This window comes from Tursiops truncatus, chromosome 1 (assembly GCF_011762595.2).
Source record: "Tursiops truncatus isolate mTurTru1 chromosome 1, mTurTru1.mat.Y, whole genome shotgun sequence".
NCBI lineage: Eukaryota > Metazoa > Chordata > Mammalia > Artiodactyla > Delphinidae > Tursiops > Tursiops truncatus.
In genome coordinates this window covers 21,734,453-21,755,278 of record NC_047034.1, presented here as the reverse complement: position 1 = coordinate 21,755,278, position 20,826 = coordinate 21,734,453, and the positions used below count along the sequence as shown (strand labels likewise).

The following is a 20,826-nucleotide window of genomic DNA, read 5'->3' as shown; positions in this document are numbered from 1 at the left end:
CTGCTGCCACCTGAGAGGCTATATAATGTGAAGAGATTGGGCGCTGGTGCCTGCTAGCTTGAGTTTGAATCCTGGATTTACCACTTATAAGCTGTGTGACCTGAGGCAAGTTATCTAGCCTCTCTGTGCCTCAGTTTCCACCCTTGTAAAATACGAATAATATTATCTAATTTACCTCATGGGGTAGTTGTGATGATTAAATGAGTTAATGAGTTAATGTTTATAAAGTACTTAGAACAGTACCTAGCACGGTAACAAGTAACAAGCACTCAATAAATGTAAGCTATTATTCCTACTACCACTGCTCCTGCTGGCACTGGGGAAGCCTCTGGTGACTCCTGCCATAAGGTGCCAAAGCGACAGACAGGAGTTCTGTTATAAGGTAAGGGACAATGTCCTCCTTTTGTAATATGATATCAAAGGGGTCACACAGCAGTACAGCGCATGCCCAGTGCTTTCTGAAATTACCAGTAAAAGAGTTCTTTGCATTTTTCACTTGCAGCCTTCCCTCCTCACACCAAAGGACTGAGACTTGAGTCCAGGAGCACCCAGGCTAGAAGACACATGAGTGACAGACACCACGCGATCTCCCCCCCTTGGAGCAGGGCTTTGTTACAGGGTCAAGTGGGTCCAGCCTGGCTTCCACTCCCGTAGGATGAGCTCTTCCCAGGAGAATCCTTCGATCCTCGCCTATATTTCCTTCTGGAGCCACCCACTTCTCAATCCCTCCAAAGGAAGCGTTTAAATCTGATCCTTTAAAAGAAGGAGACCAGCTGTATTGTTAAATTATTTGTAAGTAAAAAGCAAACATAAACTGTAAAAACATGCTAAATTCAAGACTAAAGAATAGTTCTGATATGGACTTCTAATTTATCCTTGATGATAAAGTACCTGTCCATAGTCTTAACATTGGGACAGGCAGAGGAAAGTCAAATTTTGAACATGATGCCATTTATATTAGCATAAAAAAAAATCCAATATATGGAACAGAATCGAGAGCCCAGAAATAAACCTACACACATAAGGACAATTAATTTACGACAAAATAGCAAAGAACATACAGTGGAGAAAGGACAGTCTCTTCAATAAATTGTGTTGGGAAAACTGGACAGCCACATGCAAAAGAATGAAACCAGACCACTATCTTACACTAGGCACAAAAATTAACTCAAAATGGATTGAAGACTTCAATGTAAGACCTGATACCATAAAATTCTTAGAAGAAAACACAAGCAGTATGTTCTTTGACATCAGCCTTAGCAATATTTATTTGGATCTGTCTCCTCAAACAAGGGCAACAAAAGGAAAAATAAACAAATTGGAGCTAATCAAACTAAAAAAACCTTTACACAGCACAAGAAACCATCAAAAAAAAAAAAAGGAAAAGGCAACCTACTGAATAGGACAAGATATTTATAAATGGTATGTCCAACAATGGGTTAACATCCAAAATATATAAAGAACTCACACAACTCAACAGCAAAAAAACAAACCATCCAATTAAAAATGGGCAGACAAACTATTTACAATAGTCAAGACATGGAAGCAACCTTAATGTCCACTGACAGTTGAATGGATAAAGAAGATGTGGTATATATATACAACAGAGTACTACTCAGCTCTAAGAAAAGAATGAAATAATGCCATTTACACCAACATGGATGGACCTAGAGGTTATCATACTAAGTGAAGTAAGTCAGACAAAGATAAATACCATATGATATCACTTATATGTACAACCTAAGAAAATCATATAAATGAACTTATTTAAAAAACAGAAATAGACCCAGACGTAGAAAACAAACTTATGGTTATCAAAGGGGAAAGGGTGTAGGGGAGGGATAAGTTAGGAGTTTGGGATTAGCAGATACAAACTGCTATATATAGAAGAGATAAGCAACAAGGTCCTACTGTATAGCACAAGGAAACATATTCAATATCCTGTAATAAACCATAGTGGAAAAGAATCTGAAAAAGAATATATATGTGTACACACACACACACACACACACATATGTATGTATAACTGAATCACTTTGCTGTATACCAGAAACTAACACAACATTGTAAATCAACTATACTTCAATTTTTAAAAAATGGGCAGACAAACTGAATGGACCTTTTTCCAAAGAAGACATGCAGATGGCCAACAGACATATGAAAAGATGCTCGACATCACTAATCATCAGGGAAATGCAAATCAAAACCACAATGAGCTATCACCTTGTACCTGTCAGAATGGCTACAATCAAAAAGACAACAAATAACAGGTGCTGGCAAGGATGTGGAGAAAAAGGAACGCTTGTGCACTCTTGGTGGGAATGTAAATTGGTGCAGCCACTATGGAAGATGGTATAGAAGTTCCTCAAAAAACTAAAAATAGAACTACCATATGATCCAGCAATTCCACTTCTGGGTATATATCCAAAGAGAACAAAAACACTAATTTGAAAAGACACATTCACCACAATATTCATAACAGCATTATTCACAATAGCCAAGGTATGGCAGCAACCTAAGTGTCCATCAACAGATGAATAGATAAAGAAGATGTGATACTGAGATAGATGATAGATAGATAGATATACACAATGGAATACTACTCAGCCATAAAAATGAAGGAAATTTTGCCATTTGCAACAACATGGATGGACCTGGAGGGTATCATACTTAGTGAAATAAGTCAGACAGAGAAAAACAAATACTGTATGTTATCACTTACACGTGGAATCTAAAAAATAAAACAAACTAGTGAACATAACAGAAAAGAAACAGACTCATATATAAAGAATAAACTGCTGGTTACCAGTGGGGAGAGGGAAAGGGGGGAGGGGCAAGACAGGGGTAACGAATTAAGAGGTACAAACTACCATGTATAAAATAAATAAGCTACAAGGGAATATAGCACAGTGAATATAGCCAATGTTTTACGACTATAAAAGGAGTGTAATCTATAAAAGTTTTGTATCACTATGTTGTATACCTGAAACTAATATAATATTGTAAAACAACTATACCTCAATTTTTTTAAAGATATATGCACCCCTATGTTCATTGCAGCATTACTTACAATAGCCAAAATACGGAAACAACCTAAGTGTCCAGCAATGGATGAATGAATCAAGAAGATGTAATACATGTATACAACGGAATACTACCCAGCCACAAAAAAGAATGAGATGTTGCCATTTGTGACAACATGGATAAACCCTGAGGGTTTTATGCTAACTAAAATAAGTCAGAAGGAAAAAGACAAATACTGTATTATTTCACTCATATGGAGAATATAAAAAAAAAACCCACAAATGGAGAAATAAAACACATCAAAAACAAACTCATAGATACAGAGAACAGATAGGTGGTCACCAAAGGGGAAGTGGGCTAGGGGGTGCATGAAAGGAGTGAAGAGGGTCAATTGTATGGTGACAGATGGTAACTGGACTTTTGGGGTGAATCACTTTGTAATGTATACAGATGTTGAATTGTACTGTTGTACACCTGAAACTTATATAATTTTTTTAAATCCAATACATAGGAACCCAGCAATTCCACTCCTGGGTATATATCAAAAAAAAACAAAAACACTAATTTGAGAAGATACATGCACTCCAATGTTCATAGCAGCATCATCAAGCAATGTGGATGGACTTGGAGGGCATTATGGTAAGTGATATAAGTCAGACAGAGGAAGACAAATACTATATGATATCACTTATATGTGGAATCTAAAAAATACAACAAACTAGTGAATAAAACAAAAAACAAGCAGACTCATAGATATAGAGAACAAACTAGTGGTTACCAGTGGGGAGAGGGAAGGGGGAGGGGCAATGTACGGGTAGGGAACTTTTAAAAGGGGTTACTATGGTATTGTATGAAATCATGTGTGTGAAACTCTTGAAAATTGTAAAGCACTATAGAATTTAAAGAATCCTTCATTCAATTAAAAAAATCCAACATAAGAATAAATCTAGTATAAGATGTACAAGATCTACCCAGAAAATCAAGAAACATTACTAGGAAAAATGAAAAGACCTATATAAATGGAGAAATCTGCCATAGTCCTAGATACAAAGATTCAATATTGCAAAGATATTTGTTCTCCCCCAATCGATCTACAGATTTTACTTACTTCCAGTCAAAATCTCAGAAATTTTTTTGTGTAAACTGACAAGATGATTCTATTTTTCTATGAAATGCAAAGGGCCAAGAATAGCCAAGACAATCTTGAAGAAGAAAAACAGTTGATAGATTTACACTACCAGATGGCAAAACTTATTATAAAATTATAGCAATTAAGGCCGCATGGTATTAGCACAAACTTTTGTCAATTAAAGCATAGAGTGGGGAGCTTCCGGGAAGATGGCGTTAGAGTAAGACGCGGAGACCACCTTGCTCCCCACAGATACACCAGAAATACATCTACACGTGGAACAACTCCTACAGAACACCTACTGAACGCTGGCAGAAGACCTCAGACCTCCCAAAACCCCCCAGGTACCTGGGTAGGGCAAAAGAAAATATAATAAACAGACAAAAGGATAGGGACGGGACCTGCACCAGCGGCAGGGAGCTGTGAAGGAGGAAAGGTTACCACACTGTAGAAGCCACTTCGCGGGCGGAGACTGCGGGTGGCGGAGGGGGAAAGCTTCGGAGCCGCGGAGGAGAGCACAGCAACAGGGGTGCGGAGGGCAAAGCGGCGAGATTCCCGCACAGAGGATCAGGGCCGACCGGCACTCACCAGGCCGAGAGGCTTGTCTGCTCACCCGCCAGGGCGGGCGGGGCTGGGAGCCGAGGCTTGGGCTTCGGTCGGAGCTCAGGGAGAGGACTGGGGTTGGTGGCGTGAACACAGCCTGCAGGGGGTTAGTGCGCCACGGTTAACCGGGAGGGAGTCCGGGAAAAGTCTGGACCTACCGAAGAGGCAAGAGACTTTTTCTTCCCTCTTTGTTTCCTGGTGCGCGAGGGGAGGGGATTAAGAGCGCTGCTTAAAGGAGCTCCACAGACGGGCGCGAGCCGCGGGTAAAACGCGGACCCCAGAGACGGGCATGAGCAGCTAAGGCTGCTGCTGCCGCCACCAAGAAGCCTGTGTGCGAGCACAGGTCACTATCCACACCTCCCGTCCGGGGAGTCTGTGCAGCCCGCCACTGTCAGGGTCCCGGGATCCAGGGACAACTCCTCCGGGAGAACGCACGGCGCACCTCAGGCTGGTGCAACGTCACTCCGGCCTCCGCCGCCGCATGCTCGCCCCGCACTCCGTGCCCCTCCCTCCCCCCGCGGCCTGAGTGAGCCAGAGCCCCCGAATCAGCGGCTCCTTTAACCCCGTACTGTCTGAGCGAAGAACAGACGCCCTCAGGCGACCTACACGCAGAGGCGGGGCGAAATCCAAAGCTGAGCCCCTGGGAGCTGTGTGAACAAGGAAGAGAAAGGGAAATCTCTCCCAGCAGCCTCAGAAGCAGCGGATTAAATCTCCACCATCAACTTGATGTACCCTACATCTGCAGAATACCTGAATACACAAACGAATCATCCCAAATTAAGGAGCCGTGTGGATGAAAAGCTCTTGGTGCTGCAGCCAGGAGCCAGTGCTGTGCCTCTGAGGTGGGAGAGCCAACTTCAGGACACTGGTCCACAAGAGACCTCCCAGCTCCACATAATATCAAACGGCGAAAATCTCCCAGAGATCTCCATCTCAATACCAGCACCCAGCTTTACTCAACGACCAGCAAACTACAGTGCTGGACACGCTATGCCAAACAACTAGCAAGACAGGAACACGACCCCACCCATTAGCAGAGAGGCTGCCTAAAATCATAATAAGGTCACAGACACCCCAAAACACACCACCAGACGCGTTCCTGCCCAACAGAAAGACAAGATCCAGTCTCATCCACCAGAAGACAGACATCAGTCCCCTCCACCAGGAAGCCTATACAACCCACTGAACCAAACTTAGCCACTGGGGGCAGACACCAAAACAACGGTAAATACGAACCTAGAGCCTGCAAAAAGGAGACCCCAAACACAGTAAGCTAAGCAAAATGAGAAGACAGAGAAGCACACAGTAGATGAAGGAGCAAGGTAAAAACACACCAGGACCAAACAAATGAAGAGAAAATAGGCAGTCTACCTGAAAAAGAATTCAGAATAATGATAGTAAAGATGATACAAAATCTTGGAAATAGAATAGACAAAATGCAAGAAACATTTAACAAGGACCTAGAAGAGCTTAAGATGAAACAAACAACGAGGAACAACACAATAAATGAAATTAAAAATACTCTAGATGGGACCAATAGCAGAATAACTAAGGCAAAAGAACGGATAAGTGACCTGGAAGATAAAATAGTGAAAATAACTACTGCAGAGCAGAATAAAGAAAAAAGAATGAAAAGAACTGAGGACAGTCTCAGAGACCTCTGGGACAACATTAAATGCACCAACATTCGAATTATTGGGGTTCCAGAAGAAGAAGAGAAAAAGAAAGGGACTGAGAAAATATTTGAAGAGATTATAGTTGAAAACTTCCCTAATATGGGAAAGGAAGTAGTTAATCAAGTCCAGAAAGCACAGAGAGTCGCATACAGGATAAATCCAAGGAGAAACACGCCAAGACACATATTAATCAAACTGTCAAAAATTAAATACAAAGGAAACATATTAAAAGCAGCAAGGGAAAAACAACAAATATCACACAAGGGAATCCCCATAAGGTTAACAGCTGATCTTTCAGCAGAAACTCTGCAAGCTAGAAGGGACTGGCAGGACATATTTAAAGTGATGAAGGAGAAAAACCTGCAACCAAGATTACTCTACCCAGCAAGGATCTCATTCAGATTTGATGGAGAAATTAAAAGCTTTACAGACAAGCAAAAGCTGAGAGAGTTCAGCACCACCAAACCAGCTTTACGACAACTGCTAAAGGAACTTCTCTACGCAAGAAACACAAGAGAAGGAAAAGACCTACAATAACGAACCCAAAACAATTAAGAAAATGGGAATAGGAACATACATATCGATAATTACCTTAAATGTAAATGGACTAAATGCTCCCACCAAAAGGCACAGATTGGCTGAATGGATACAAAAACAAGACCCATATATTTGCTGTCTACAAGAGACCCACTTCAGACCTAGAGACACATACAGACTGAAAGTAAGGGGATGGAGAAAGATATTCCATGCAAATGGAAACCAAAAGAAAGCTGGAGTAGCAATTCTCATATCAGACAAAATAGACTTTAAAATAAAGACTATTAGAAGAGACAGAGAAGGACAGTACATAATGATCAAAGGATCAATCCACGAAGAAGATATAACAATTGTAAATATTTATGCACCCAACATAGGAGCACCTCAATACATAAGGCAAATACTAACAGCCATAAAAGGGGAAATCGACAGTAACACATTCATAGTAGGGGACTTTAACACCCCACTTTCACCAATGGACAGATCATCCAAAATGAAAATAAATAAGGAAACACAAGCTTTAAATGATACATTAAACAAGATGGACTTAATTGACATTTATAGGACATTCCATCCAAAAACAACAGAATACACATTTTTCTCAAGTGCTCATGGAACATTCTCCAGGATAGATCATATCTTGGGTCACAAATCAAGCCTTGGTAAATTTAAGAAAATTGAAATCTTATCAAGTATCTTTTCCGACCACAACGCTATGAGACTAGATATCAATTACAGGAAAAGAGCTGTAAAAAATACAAACACATGGAGGCTAAACAATACACTACTTAATAACGAAGTGATCACTGAAGAAAACAAAGAGGAAATCAAAAAATACCTAGAAACAAATGACAATGGAGACATGACGACCCAAAATCTATGGGATGCAGCAAAAGCAGTTCTAAGAGGGAAGTTTATAGCAATACAATCCTACCTTAAGAAACAGGAAACATCTCGAATAAACAACCTAACCTTGCACCTAAAGCAATTAGAGAAAGAAGAACAAAAAAAAAACCAAAGTTAGCAGAAGGAAAGAAATCATAAAAATCAGATCAGAAATAAATGAAAAGGAAATGAAGGAAACAATAGCAAAGATCAATAAAACTAAAAGGTGGTTCTTTGAGAAGATAAACAAAATTGATAAACTATTAGCCAGACTCATCAAGAAAAAAAGGGAGAAGACTCAAATCAATAGAATTAGAAATGAAAAAGGAGAAGTAACAACTGACATTGCAGAAATACAAAGGATCATGAGAGATGACTACAAGCAACTCTATGCCAATAAAATGGACAACCTGGAAGAAATGGACAAATTCTTAGAAATGCACAACTGCCAAGACTGAATCAGGAAGAAATAGAAAATATGAACAGACCAATCACAAGCACTGAAATTGAAACTGTGATTAAAAATCTTCTAACAAACAAAAGCCCAGGACCAGATGGCTTCACAGGCGAATTCTATCAAACGTTTAGAGAAGAACTAACACCTATCCTTCTCAAACACTTCCAAAATATAGCAGAGGGAGGAACACTCCCAAACTCATTCTACAAGGCCACCACCATCACCCTGATACCAAAACCAGACAAGGATGTCACAAAGAAAGAAAACTACAGGCCAATATCACTGATGAACATAGATGCAAAAATCCTCAACAAAATACTAGCAAACAGAATCCAACAGCACATTAAACGGATCATACACCATGATCAAGTGGGGTTTATTCCAGGAATGCAAGGATTTTTCAATATACGCAAGTCAATCAACGTGATACACCATATTAACAAATTGAAGGAGAAAAACCATATGATCATCTCAATAGATGCAGAGAAAGCTTTCAACAAAATTCATCACCGATTTATGATAAAAACCCTGCAGAAAGTAGGCATAGAGGGAACTTTCCTCAACATAATAAAGGCCATATATGACAAACCCACAGGCAACATCATCCTCAATGGTGAAAAACTGAAACCATTTCCACTAAGATCAGGAACAAGACAAGGTTGCCCACTCTCAACACTCTTATTCAACATAGCTTTGGAAGTTTTAGCCACAGCAATCAGAGAAGAAAAGGAAATAAAAGGAATCCAAATCGGAAAAGAAATAAGCTGTCATTGTTTGCAGATGACATGATACTATACATAGAGAATCCTAAAGATGCTACCAGAAAACTACTAGAGCTAATCAATGAATTTGGTAAAGTAGCAGGATACAAAATTAATGCACACAAATCTCTGGCATTCCTATTCACTAATGATGAAAAATCTGAAAGTGAAATCAAGAAAACACTCCCATTTACCATTGCAACAAAGAGAATAAAATATCTAGGAATAAACCTACCTAAGGAGACAAAAGACCTGTATGCAGAAAATTATAAGACACTGATGAAAGAAATTAAAGATGATACAAATAGATGGAGAGATGTACCATGTTCTTGGATTGGAAGAATCAACATTGTGAAAATGACTCTACTACCCAAAGCAATCTACAGATTCAATGCAATCCCTATCAAACTACCACTGGCATTTTTCACAGAACTAGAACAAAAAATTTCACAATTTGTATGGAAACACAAAAGACCCCAAATAGCCAAAGCAATCTTGAGCATGAAAAATGGAGCTGGAGGAACCAGGCTCCCTGACTTCAGACTATACTACAAAGCTACAGTAATCAAGACAGTATGGTACTGGAACAAAAACAGAAATATAGATCAATGGAACAGGATAGAAAGCCCAGAGATAAACCCACGCACATATGGTCACCTTATCTTTGATAAAGGAGGCAGGAATGTACAGTGGAGAAAGGACAGCCTCTTCAATAAGTGGTGCTGGGAAAACTGGACAGCTACATGTAAAAGTATAAGCTTAGATCACTCCCTAACACCATACACAAAAATAAGCTCAAAATGGATTAAAGACCTATATGTAAGGCCAGAAACTATCAAACTTTTAGAGGAAAACATAGGCAGAACACTCTATGACATAAATCACAGCGAGATCCTTTTTGACCCACCTCCTAGAGAAATGGAAAGAAAAACAAAATAAACAAATGGGACCTAAAGAAACTTCAAAGCTTTTGCACAGCAAAGGAAACCATAAACAAGACCAAAAGACAACCCTCAGAATGGGAGAAAATATTTGCAAATGAAGCAACTGACAAAGGATTAATCTCCAAAATTTATAAGCAGCTCATGCAGCTCAATAACAAAAAAACAAACAACCCAATCCAAAAATGGGCAGAAGACCTAAATAGACATTTCTCCAAAGAAGATATGCAGACTGCCAACAAACACATGAAAGAATGCTCAACATCATTAATCATTAGAGAAATGCAAAGCAAAACTACAATGAGATATCATCTCACACCAGTCAGAATAGCCATCATCAAAAAATCTACAAACAATAAATGCTGGAGAGGGTGTGGAGAAAAGGGAACCCTCTTGCATTGTTGGTGGGAATGTAAATTGATACAGCCACTGTGGAGAACAGTATGGAGGTTCCTTAAAAAACTACAAATAGAACTACCATATGACCCAGCAATTCCACTACTGGGCATATACCCTGAGAAAACCATAATTCGAAAAGACTCATGTACCAAAATGTTCATTGCAGCTCTATTTACAATAGGTGGGAGATGGAAAGAACCTAAGTGTCCATCATTGGATGAATGGATAAAGAAGATGTGGCACATATATACAATGGAATATTACTCAGCCATAAAAAGAAACGACATTGAGGTATTTGTAATGAGGTGGATAGACCTAGAGTCTGTCAGAGTGAAGTAAGTCAGAAAGAGAAAGACAAATACCATATGCTAACACATATATATGCAATTTAAGAAAAAAAATAATGTCATGAAGAACCTAGGGGTAAGACAGGAATAAAGACACCGACCTACTAGAGAATGGACTTGAGGATATGGGGAAGGGGAAGGGTGAGCTGTGACAAAGCGAGAGAGAGGCATGGACATATATACACTACCAAACGTAAGGTAGATAGCTAGTGGGAAACAGCCGCATAGCACAGGGAGATCAGCTCGGTGCTTTGTGACAGCCTGGAGGGGTGGGATAGGGAGGGTGGGAGGGAGGGAGACGCAAGAGGGAAGAGATATGGGAACATATGTATATGTATAACTGATTCACTTTGTTATAAAGCAGAAACTAACACACCATTGTAAAGCAATTATACTCCAATAAAGATGTAAAAAAAATGCATAAAGATACACAAATAGACCAACAAAACAAAGAGATTTGGGAAACAGACCCACACATGTACAGTCCTCTAGTTAGGATAATGGTAGCACTGCAGGACAGAGGAGAAAGGAATCTTTTCAACATGGTGCTAGATCAGGAATTTCCTAGCAGTCCTGTGATTAGGACTCCACACTCTCACTGTGGAGGGCCAGAGTTTGATCTCTGGTCGGGGAACTAAGATCCCGCATGTCCCACGCCATGGCCAAATAAATAAATAAATAAACAATAACAAAAAAATGGTGCTAGATCATCTGGGTATCCACATGGAAAAAAATTAACGGGGGCTTCCCTGGTGGCGCAGTGGTTGAGAATCCGCCTGCCAATGCATGGGACACAGACTCAATCCCTGGTCAGGGAAGATCCCACATGCCGCGGAGCAACTAAGCCTGTGCGCCACTACTAAGCCTGCGCTCTAGAGCCCGCGAGCCACAACTACTGAGCCCACACGCCACAACTACTGAAGCCTGCGTGCCTAGAGCCTGTGCTCTGCAACAAGAGAAGTCACTGCAATGAGAAGCCCCCGCACTGCAACGAAGTGTAGACCCCGCTCACCACAACTAGAGAAAGCCCGAGTGCAGCAACGGAGACCCAATGCAGCCAAAAATAAATAAATAAATAAAATTAAAACAAACAAACAAATTAACACTGACCCCTATCTCACACTCGTCACAATCCTAAATTCTCGAAGGAGTGTAGACATAATTTGGAAAAGCAAAACACTGAAACTTCCAGAGGATAACTTAGAATATCGTCATGCCCTTGAGGCCAGGGGATGACTTCTAAAGCAGGACACGAAAAGCACAAATCATAAAGGGAACAATTGGTGAATTGGATTTCATTAAGAACTTCTGTTCATTAAGACACCGTTAAGAGAGTGAGGGCAAGCCACACAGTGGGAGAAGAAATATGCAGTACATACATTCAACAAAGGACTCGTATTCAGAATATATAAAGAATTCCACAAATCAATAACAAAAATGAAACACAATTTTAAAAGGGAGAGAGAGGAGCAAAAGATTTGTAAAAGGCACTTCTTTAAAGAGAATATACACATGGCTCCAAAAAAATATTTTAAAAGGACTTAGCGTCATCAGTCATCAGAGAAATGCAAATTAAAACTACTTTTGCTGCATCCCATAGATTTTGGGTCATCATGTCTCCATTGTCATTTGTTTCTAGGTAGGGTACTACTGGGGTCCTGGTAAAGTTCTATTTCATAGGTGGTGGTTTCATAAGAAAAACTTCACTGAGTTGTATATAAGGATTTGTGCACGCCTCTTTGTATATTATACTTCAATAAAAATTTTTCCTTAAAAAAAGTGAGATTTTAGAAATATATCAACCAAATGCAACGCGTGGATCCTGTTTGGACCTTGCTTCACACGAGCCAACCATTAAAAAAGAATATGTGAGACAGCTGGGGGAATTTGAAGACTAACTGCATATTTGATGATAATTAAGGGATTACTAAGTTTTTTAGGTATGATGATGGCATTGTGGCAATGTTTTCAAAAAGAGTTCTTATCTTTTAGCGCTACATAGTGAAGTATAAATACATATATTATAAATAAAATAATAGCTTGGATTTACTTCAAAATAATCAGAAGAGGGAGGATGGATGAAATGGGAATCTCTGTACTGTTCTAGCTTTGTGTATGTTTAAAATCTTGCATAATAAAACCTTTTTTTTTTTTAAAGCTATGGCATAGCCAAGGTTTTATGCTTTGGGGCTGTTTATGACTCCTCTCTTCTACCCCTCTGCAACCTAACCAAGTAATATTATGTAGTGACGATGGAAACCAGAAACATTGAACCCTTAGGCTACAGGGACCTCAGAAGTCATCTAGGCCATTTCCTCGTTACCAAGCAGAGTATCTGAAACAGGAGAACCCACACCACATCTGCTGCAGAGACTAGCATAGGAGACATAGTGTGACTACTCTCAGAGAAGCAGTTAAAAAAGAAACTTTCCAGGGACCTGGATGTGGCAGAGCAATCATTTACCCACATTCTTCGGGGCACATGCCAATGTGAGGTCTCTAAGCAGCCTGGCTGCCCTCCCTACAAAAGTAAACTCTCAACGGGAGCTCTGGTAGCCTCCCTGAGCTGGCCCTTCCTGTCCTACCACTGGATGCTATGCATATGCTGTCTGACCTCATCTCAGTTAGATATCTATCTTCCTTTGCCAGCTGACCTGGCTGGAGCTGTTAAAGGAGTAAAGCAATGAAGTATGAATTCCTGTATAAATCAAGGCTGGTTCTTCCTTATTCCACGATCCTAGACAAGTACAGGCTTACACAGTTTAGAAACCCTCACTAGATAGATACAAGTAGTTGCAAAAACAAGCCGGATGAGGCCTCCTGACTTAATGTGTCTCCCAAGAAGCCCTCTAGGTTTGGAGCTTTCCCGCTTTGAAAGAAAGTTAAACTCATTGATTCCTTCTGGCCCTCATTCACTATTTTAAGATGAAGTTGTTTAAATGGATAAACAAATCTCCAGGTTACACCTAGTTTTAGTGTGCTATCCCTTCTATGCAAAACGCTGCATTTCAACAAGGACTTATTGGAGAAATGAACTGTATCTTTGATAAGGAGCTTTCAGGCACTCTCAGTGGTAGCTTCTGGAGGGAGGAAAACCTTTTACTGGCCCTCACATACTCACTTATCTACCACTAATTAGGCCAATGAGATGATGAGGGCTTCAAAGGTGAGGGACCATGTTTTCATGTACACAAAAAGGGCAAAGTTGAAAAATCAATTTATAGGACTTGTTTATTTCTTCTTTTGGCCCCTTTAAACAAAGGGGACTTTTCAGACTGATACCAGTTCTGAAGCCTGTGCATCCAGCTCTCCCACACACCAGCTATGTGACCTCAAGTTTTCTGTACCTCAGTTTATCAACTGTAAAATGGGGGTAATAATAGTACATACCTCATAAGGTTGGTGAGAAGGCTAAAATAGTACAATGCATGTAAAGCACTTAAAACAAAGGCTGGTTAGTGTTAACTCTTCGTATTGTTTGATTATGACGGAAGCCCTGCCATGGACATGTGCCATCACAGGAAAGAAAGGATAAGAATGGAAAGAGTGGACACTAGGAAACAAAAGGAAACGAGCGGTGTTGTTGAAACTCTGTGGCTAAACCTTACAAACACACCTATTTCTAGCTATTTTTATAATATATGTCAGTAATTCAGGAATAGAGAAAAAGATACTCCGAGATAAAGGGTCAGAGGTGTATAGCAAGAAAGTGGACATCCTTGTATTTCAGATATGTATATAGAAAGGGTACTCTTAAGTGAAGATACAAACCCCATTAGTATTAAAGGGACTGCAAGTCCTGTGGGTCTTGATTTAGCCAAGGACCGCTCCACAAGCCACAAAAAGAAGCTAAGAGCTACTGTTTTGCTCTTTTGTTGTCAACGACTGGCATTCACGAGTTCATTAAGCTTTTTTATCTTATTTATTTTTTGGCTGCGTTGGGTCGTCGTTGCTGCAAGCAGGCTTTCTCTAGTTGCGACGGGCTACTCTTCGCTGCGGTGCACGGGCTTCTCATTGCAGTGGCTTCTCTCCTTGCAGAGCACGGGCTCTAGGCGAGCGGGCTTCAGTAGGTCCGAGGCATGTGGGATCTTCCCGCTGCAGGAATCGAACCCGTGTCCCCTGCCTTGGCAGGCAGATTGTCACATTTGCATATACATTTAGTATTATTTAGTAAAGAGCACAATTTTGAAATAAAATTAATTGAATAAATGCAGGGACCCTTTAAACAGTTTTCTTTTCAACTTTATGAATAATCACCTACTACAGTCTTTAACATTTTTAATTTTTAAAAGTCTAGTCATTAGACCATTACCTCTATATGGGCTGTGTATACATAATCAGAACACATATTTTCTCATAATAATTAGCATTTGTTTGTTAACAATCATAATTGTGTTTTCCCATTGATTATTATTTACTATTATCATAGTGCCAGAGGGATGAACCACATATAGGAACCTGAGAAGAAGGAAGACTGCCCAAAGGGCCTGCTGTCCACTGTCCACGGACTCTAGGGGCTATTAATTATTTATCTACTTTTCAAAGTTAATAAATAGGAATGTCTTTTTGCCCTTTATTCCCCAGATGAATTTAACCAAATGAGAGATGGGTGTGTGTGTGCACGCAGCATCTACAGTCTGAGAATATAAGAGGTGCAGGTAATGGGAAAGAAGGAGATGTTTAAAAAGCAAATAGGGCTTCCCTGGTGGCACAGTGGTTGAGGGTCCGCCTGCCGATGCAGGGGACACGGGTTCGTGCCCCGGTCCGGGAGGGTCCCACATGCCGCGGAGCCGCTGAGCCTGCGCGCCCGGAGCCTGTGCTCCGCAACGGGAGAGGTTACAACAGTGAGAGGCCCACGTACCGCAAAAAAAAAAAAAAAAAGCAAATATATTTAATGTCATCAACTATACACAACACTGCTTCCTCTGGCATTTTTTATTATGATTAATTTTCATGAATAGTTTGATTGGTTTTGAGTGTGCTTTTAAGAACATGAGTGCTTTAAAAACATGATACTTATTAATACCAAAAAAAGCAAAATCCAAATAACCCTTATTGACACTTAAAAAATACTTACATATGGGCTTCCCTGGTGGCGCAGTGGTTGGGAGTCCGCCTGCCGATGCAGGGGACACGGGTTCATGCCCCGGTCCGGGAAGATCCCACATGCCGCGGAGCGGCTGGGCCCGTGAGCCATGGCTGCTGGGCCTGCGCGTCCGGAGCCTGTGCTCCGCAGCGGGAGAGGCCACAGCGGTGAGAGGCCCGCGTACTGAAGAAAAAAAAAAAAAAAAAAAAAAAAAAACCTTACATATAGTTAGAAAATGCAAACCCTGCAGAAAAGTATCAAATGGAAAAATAGGAACCTCCCTCTTCAACCACCCAAGTCCTTCCACCCAAAGGTAAACCACTGTCTTATGCTCCTCTATCCTACCAGAAAAAAATGTATGTGTATATATTCATTTATTTACCCAAATGAATTACATTATGCATACTTCCGTTATAGGCATCTTTTACTTTATATTTCTTGATACTACTTCCACAACAGCACATGGTGATGACCCCATTCTTTTTGCTCCTACAAACAGTGCTGCAGTGAATATCTCTGCACACACAGTGAACATCTTTGCACACCCATCTTAGTGTTACATGCGTTTTGTTACAGTGCAGCAAGAACAAGCTACTCCAAGCAGTCTAACCCAGCTGTGTGGCGGGAGAAGAACAATCTAGTTTTCTTGGAGAAAAGGACGGTATTCAGCTTAGAGGACAGTGAATACTTCCACCTGTTCACTTCTGAATATAAGGCTCCTGTCTCTGCACTTAGATCCACCCAGTGTGCCACCCCTTCTCCCCTCACAGGAGGACACTAGATTCTTGTGGCATGAGTGGAATGTTTGTAGAAGGGGGAAAATAAGCAAGCACTGGAGAGACATATATGGAACAGTGGGTAAAACTGCCAGGTAACTGTGCCCTTCACTCTACTACATAGGTATTGGAAACTCCCCGTCCATGGAAGACCAATATAAAGACAATATTCAGACTTGTCTGGCTAGAGGTACACAGGAACACAGTTGAGTGGCAGAGTTGGGGTTAATAAGTGACTAGAGTCCACAGCTCAGACATATGAGTAATTATAAAATCTTCTTATATCTTTGAACTTCATTGCCTCAAATCCTTTTTGAAATGATGGAGGATTTAAGTTATATTTTGAAACCTTTCAAGATAGTCTTTTCCCAACGATCTGTTATATTTGATATGTCATTTGACTCACAGATCAATTCTCTGAGGCAGGTAGGCCAGTGCCATTATCCCCACTTCATTCATGAAATGAGTGCAGGGCAGCGAAGTTAAATGACTTGCCCAATGTCAATCAGCTGACTAATTGTTTGTTCCCCAAACAAAGAAAAGCTAGGAATGAAGCTAGAAATGTAAACACAAATATGTCCCTCTCCAGGGATACCTGAGATTCTGAAAACTACCTCTTCAAATAGAAATTGAATAAATTGAATAATATTGATGATGCTAAGTACCAGGTTGAGACACCGAACTTAAAACTTGACAGAAGAACAATAGTCTCTTCTAGTTTTTTTACAAAGTCTTTTGAGAAAATTTGGTTTCATGTTTTATTATAAACACCTATACTATCTCAGCTTTTTTTAATATGGTAGCTTTTAATTTTTACAGCTAAGACACTGCCGTGGACAGAACTTGTGATTTGTCATTTAGATATCTAACACCAATTTCCTGAGTTGCCTTTTTGTCAGTCAGGAATGTCCTAGATGAGTGTTTTGGAAACTTTTTTGAGAATGGCCTACAGAAGAGATATATTGTACTTTGTAAAGCATAGATATATATCTGCCATTGAAACAGAACTTCCACAAAATAATAATGACCTTTCCTATGGGTGACTGACTTGGATGTTTTCTACTCTTTCTCACTTTTCCATTTCATTTTTTTAAATTGTAATCATGACCAATACACTGATTTCATGACTCACAGATAGGTCAGGACCCACAATCTAAAAGCACTGGCTTAGACGAACAATACACAGATCCTACCTCAAAGAATTTATACTCTAGTTGGGAGATGCGTATGTGCATAACTCACAGATATCTTGTAGTTGGAAAGTCTTTAGACATCAATTAGTTCAACTACCTACTCTGTAATATCCCTGAAAGCCTTTGCTTGAATATCTCTAGGACAATAAGTTGCCTCTTATTTGGAAGCTAGCACAGGCTTGGTCATATAAAGATTTGGTAAAATAGCACAGAAACAAGATAAATGAATCAAATACCTGAATATATATTCAATTTTTTCCCCCCTAAAAGACAGCTTGGACCTTTATTCATAAATGCATCTCAGTTTTTTCCAGGATGAGGGTGAAAAGGGGAAGGCAAATCAGGGGGACAGCAATCTAGAAAGGCTCCTCTCTGATAACTTGAAGAAGGGGTTTTACCAAGTTAAAAAACATTGCAAGGGCTTCCCTGGTGGCGCAGTGGTTGAGAGTCCGCCTGCCAATACAGGGGACACAGGTTCGTGCCCCGGTCCGGGAGGATCCCACATGCCGCGGAGTGGCTGGGCCCGTGAGCCATGGCCGCTGAGCCTGTGCATCCGGAGCCTGTGCTCCGCAGCGGGAGGGGCCACAGCGGTGAGAGGCCTGCGTACCGCAAAGAAAAAAAAATATATTGCAAGCAGACTTCAATATTGGAAGGTTAAATAAATGATCCTCAGAAGGAGGGCAAGGAGGCTGGAAGTCAGGAAAGGCTCCCCCGAGGAGGTGAGAAAGGAGCCAAGTCTTGGATCAGAAGGATGAAGAGAAGGTAGGAGGTATGGTCAGACGCAGAAGAAATGAGCCCAGCACATTTGGGGGACAGCAGTGAAGGGTTCAGAAAGGGGGTAGGAAAAGACAAAGTCAAAGAGAAAGATTGAGGTCAATCTACAGAGAGCAAGGTAAACTCTGGATTGTATTCTCTAGGTAATACGGTGTTACTGAAGGTTTCTGAGTGTATGTAGAGTGGTATTTCAGAATTATTCATCTGCAATGGACTTGAAACCTGGCTCTAAAAAAATCCAGAGTTCAGACAACAGAGTCTCCAGCTGTACTTTAGAGAAAAATGTGTGCACACGTGGACTTCATAAATTCAGAATTCTAGTAACAGCAGTCTCGGTCTCATAAAATATAGAAAAGCTGGGGTATATATATTGAGTTTAGACGCCAGTTGAGACCAGTTTCTTTTGCCTTTCATCCTTTACTTTTGTTCATGAAGTGTAAGCCGTGTCTGTGGCTACCAGTAAGTCATTGTTTCCTTTATGAAAGCTACAGATTTTATTCAGAAGCTTGTCCTCAGCACTGCTATGGGCCTCATAAATTATTACAAACGACTTTGCAAAATTTAATTTTGTATAAACAATAACAACGCTTTTAATAAGAAGTCTGAAGTTAACGAACAAACAGGGATCTCTGAAGTGTTAACTATCTAGTAATTCAGGCTCCTCTGGATATGGTGGCAGTGCCCTACGAAACTTAGCTAGAACTCAGGTCTCTTTCAGGTGAATAATAAAATTGAATGTGAGTCACCTTAAAATTACACCACCACCTGGAAGCACATTTAAGAGATGAGACTAAAAGCTAAATCTCTGTCAGATCTTGCAGTGGTCTTCCTCTCCCTTCCTCTAGCCTGTGGATCAGTAAAGCTCAGGATTCTTTAATAATTTCTCATAAGCATTATTTTTTAAATTATTTTTCTAAATTTGAAAAGTAACCAAAGACCTCAAAGTTACTTTGAGCTATAAAATTTGCAATTTCAGAGCTATAAGATGCATTAGGGACTTCCCTGGCGGTCCAGTGGTTGGGACTTCGCCCTCCAATGCAGGGGGTACGGGTTCGATCCCTGGTCGGGAAGTTAAGATCCCACATGCCTCGAGGCCAAAAAAAAGCCACAAAACGTAAAACAGAAGCAATATTGTAAAAACTTCACTAAAGACTTTTAAAATGGTCCACATCAAAAAAAAATCTTAAAAAAAAAGATGCATTAGTTGAGTCCATGTTTTTCCACAGGAAAACTTCTTCAGAGAAAGATTGTTTAAATTTCTGAGACAATGTCTGTACATATCGGTGTATATGCTATCGACCACACACCGGTAAATAATTGTTTGGGGTAATGGAGACTATTCACCAATGATCAAGATTCAGCCCAGCTCTTCCTTGCCGCTTTTCTACATCCACATAAACGAGTAAATTACAGCGACGCTGAAGCCTCACAGTTCACCTAAACATTGCAAGCCTGGATCTCAAGTTGAGTATGAATTCTCCTTAAGGTGCATGTTTTGGAGGCAACAGCTCGGTCTGTATTACTGCTGCCTAAACTGGGCAGTGACTCAAGAGGCAGCTGGAAGGAGGTGCTGGGCAATAGCTAAAAAAAGAGTGAAAGCCCCTCAGCAAAGTCCCGCCTCACTACACCCACAGTCTTTTTCTGACTCCTTGGCCCCATCAGATATTGCTCTTATCCATTATCCCACCTTCCTGGGGTAGAGCACAGAGTCTCCTAGGCTCATCATCTCAAACCTCCTGGGATGGCCCGGGCACGACAACTGTGTGTGGCACTTGGCTGTGGAAGTTCGAGTTCTTCACACTCAAACGAAGAGCTGGTCAGTCCTGGTTACCATTAAGTGAGTCGACAAGGACTGCCACAGCCCTGTGCCTGGGAGTTCTCGTGACAAAACCTCGCCACCTGCTCGACCCCATCCTCGGCCGGGGATGGAAATCTGCAGTCCCTCCGCACGCCTGGCGTTTCTAGGTCACCCTGGGGTCCACACGCACACACTCGCGCACGCGATCGCCGCCCTCTTGTGCACGCCCGGCTTCGGAGGGACGGAACAAACTTACTTCTCGCCGACGCAGCCCAGCCAGGGCGCTGGGGGCGAGACCTAGCCGGCCAGGCCCGAGCTCCGGGGTGGATCGGGTCGGGTCGGGGTCGGGGTCAGCCCCAGCCGGCCCGCCGGCCTCCCTCCCCTCGCGCCCAACCGGCCCCCGGCGCACGTGCCGGGTGACAGGCCCCCTATAGGTTCCA

General features: G+C 41.2%; 1 protein-coding gene across 5 annotated transcripts in view; it reads right to left on the bottom strand.

The window, feature by feature from the left end:
- The window catches only part of CNIH3 (cornichon family AMPA receptor auxiliary protein 3), a 283,620-nt gene that overhangs the window by 262,567 nt on the left and 227 nt on the right, over window positions 1-20,826 (bottom strand). Inside the window, exons 2-4 of one of the 5 annotated variants that reach the window (XR_012330064.1) lie at window positions 18,213-18,413; window positions 15,837-16,028; window positions 14,150-15,573 (exon numbers count right to left, since the gene is read on the bottom strand). The exons of 2 other annotated variants lie outside the window; for them this stretch is intronic. The gene's annotated coding sequence lies outside the window, so the exon portion shown is untranslated. Of the gene's footprint in view, window positions 1-14,149; window positions 15,574-15,836; window positions 16,029-18,212; window positions 18,414-20,555; window positions 20,618-20,642; window positions 20,823-20,826 lie in introns of those variants that run through there. 2 more of the 5 variants (XR_012330066.1, XR_012330068.1) reach the window with 2 other exon arrangements.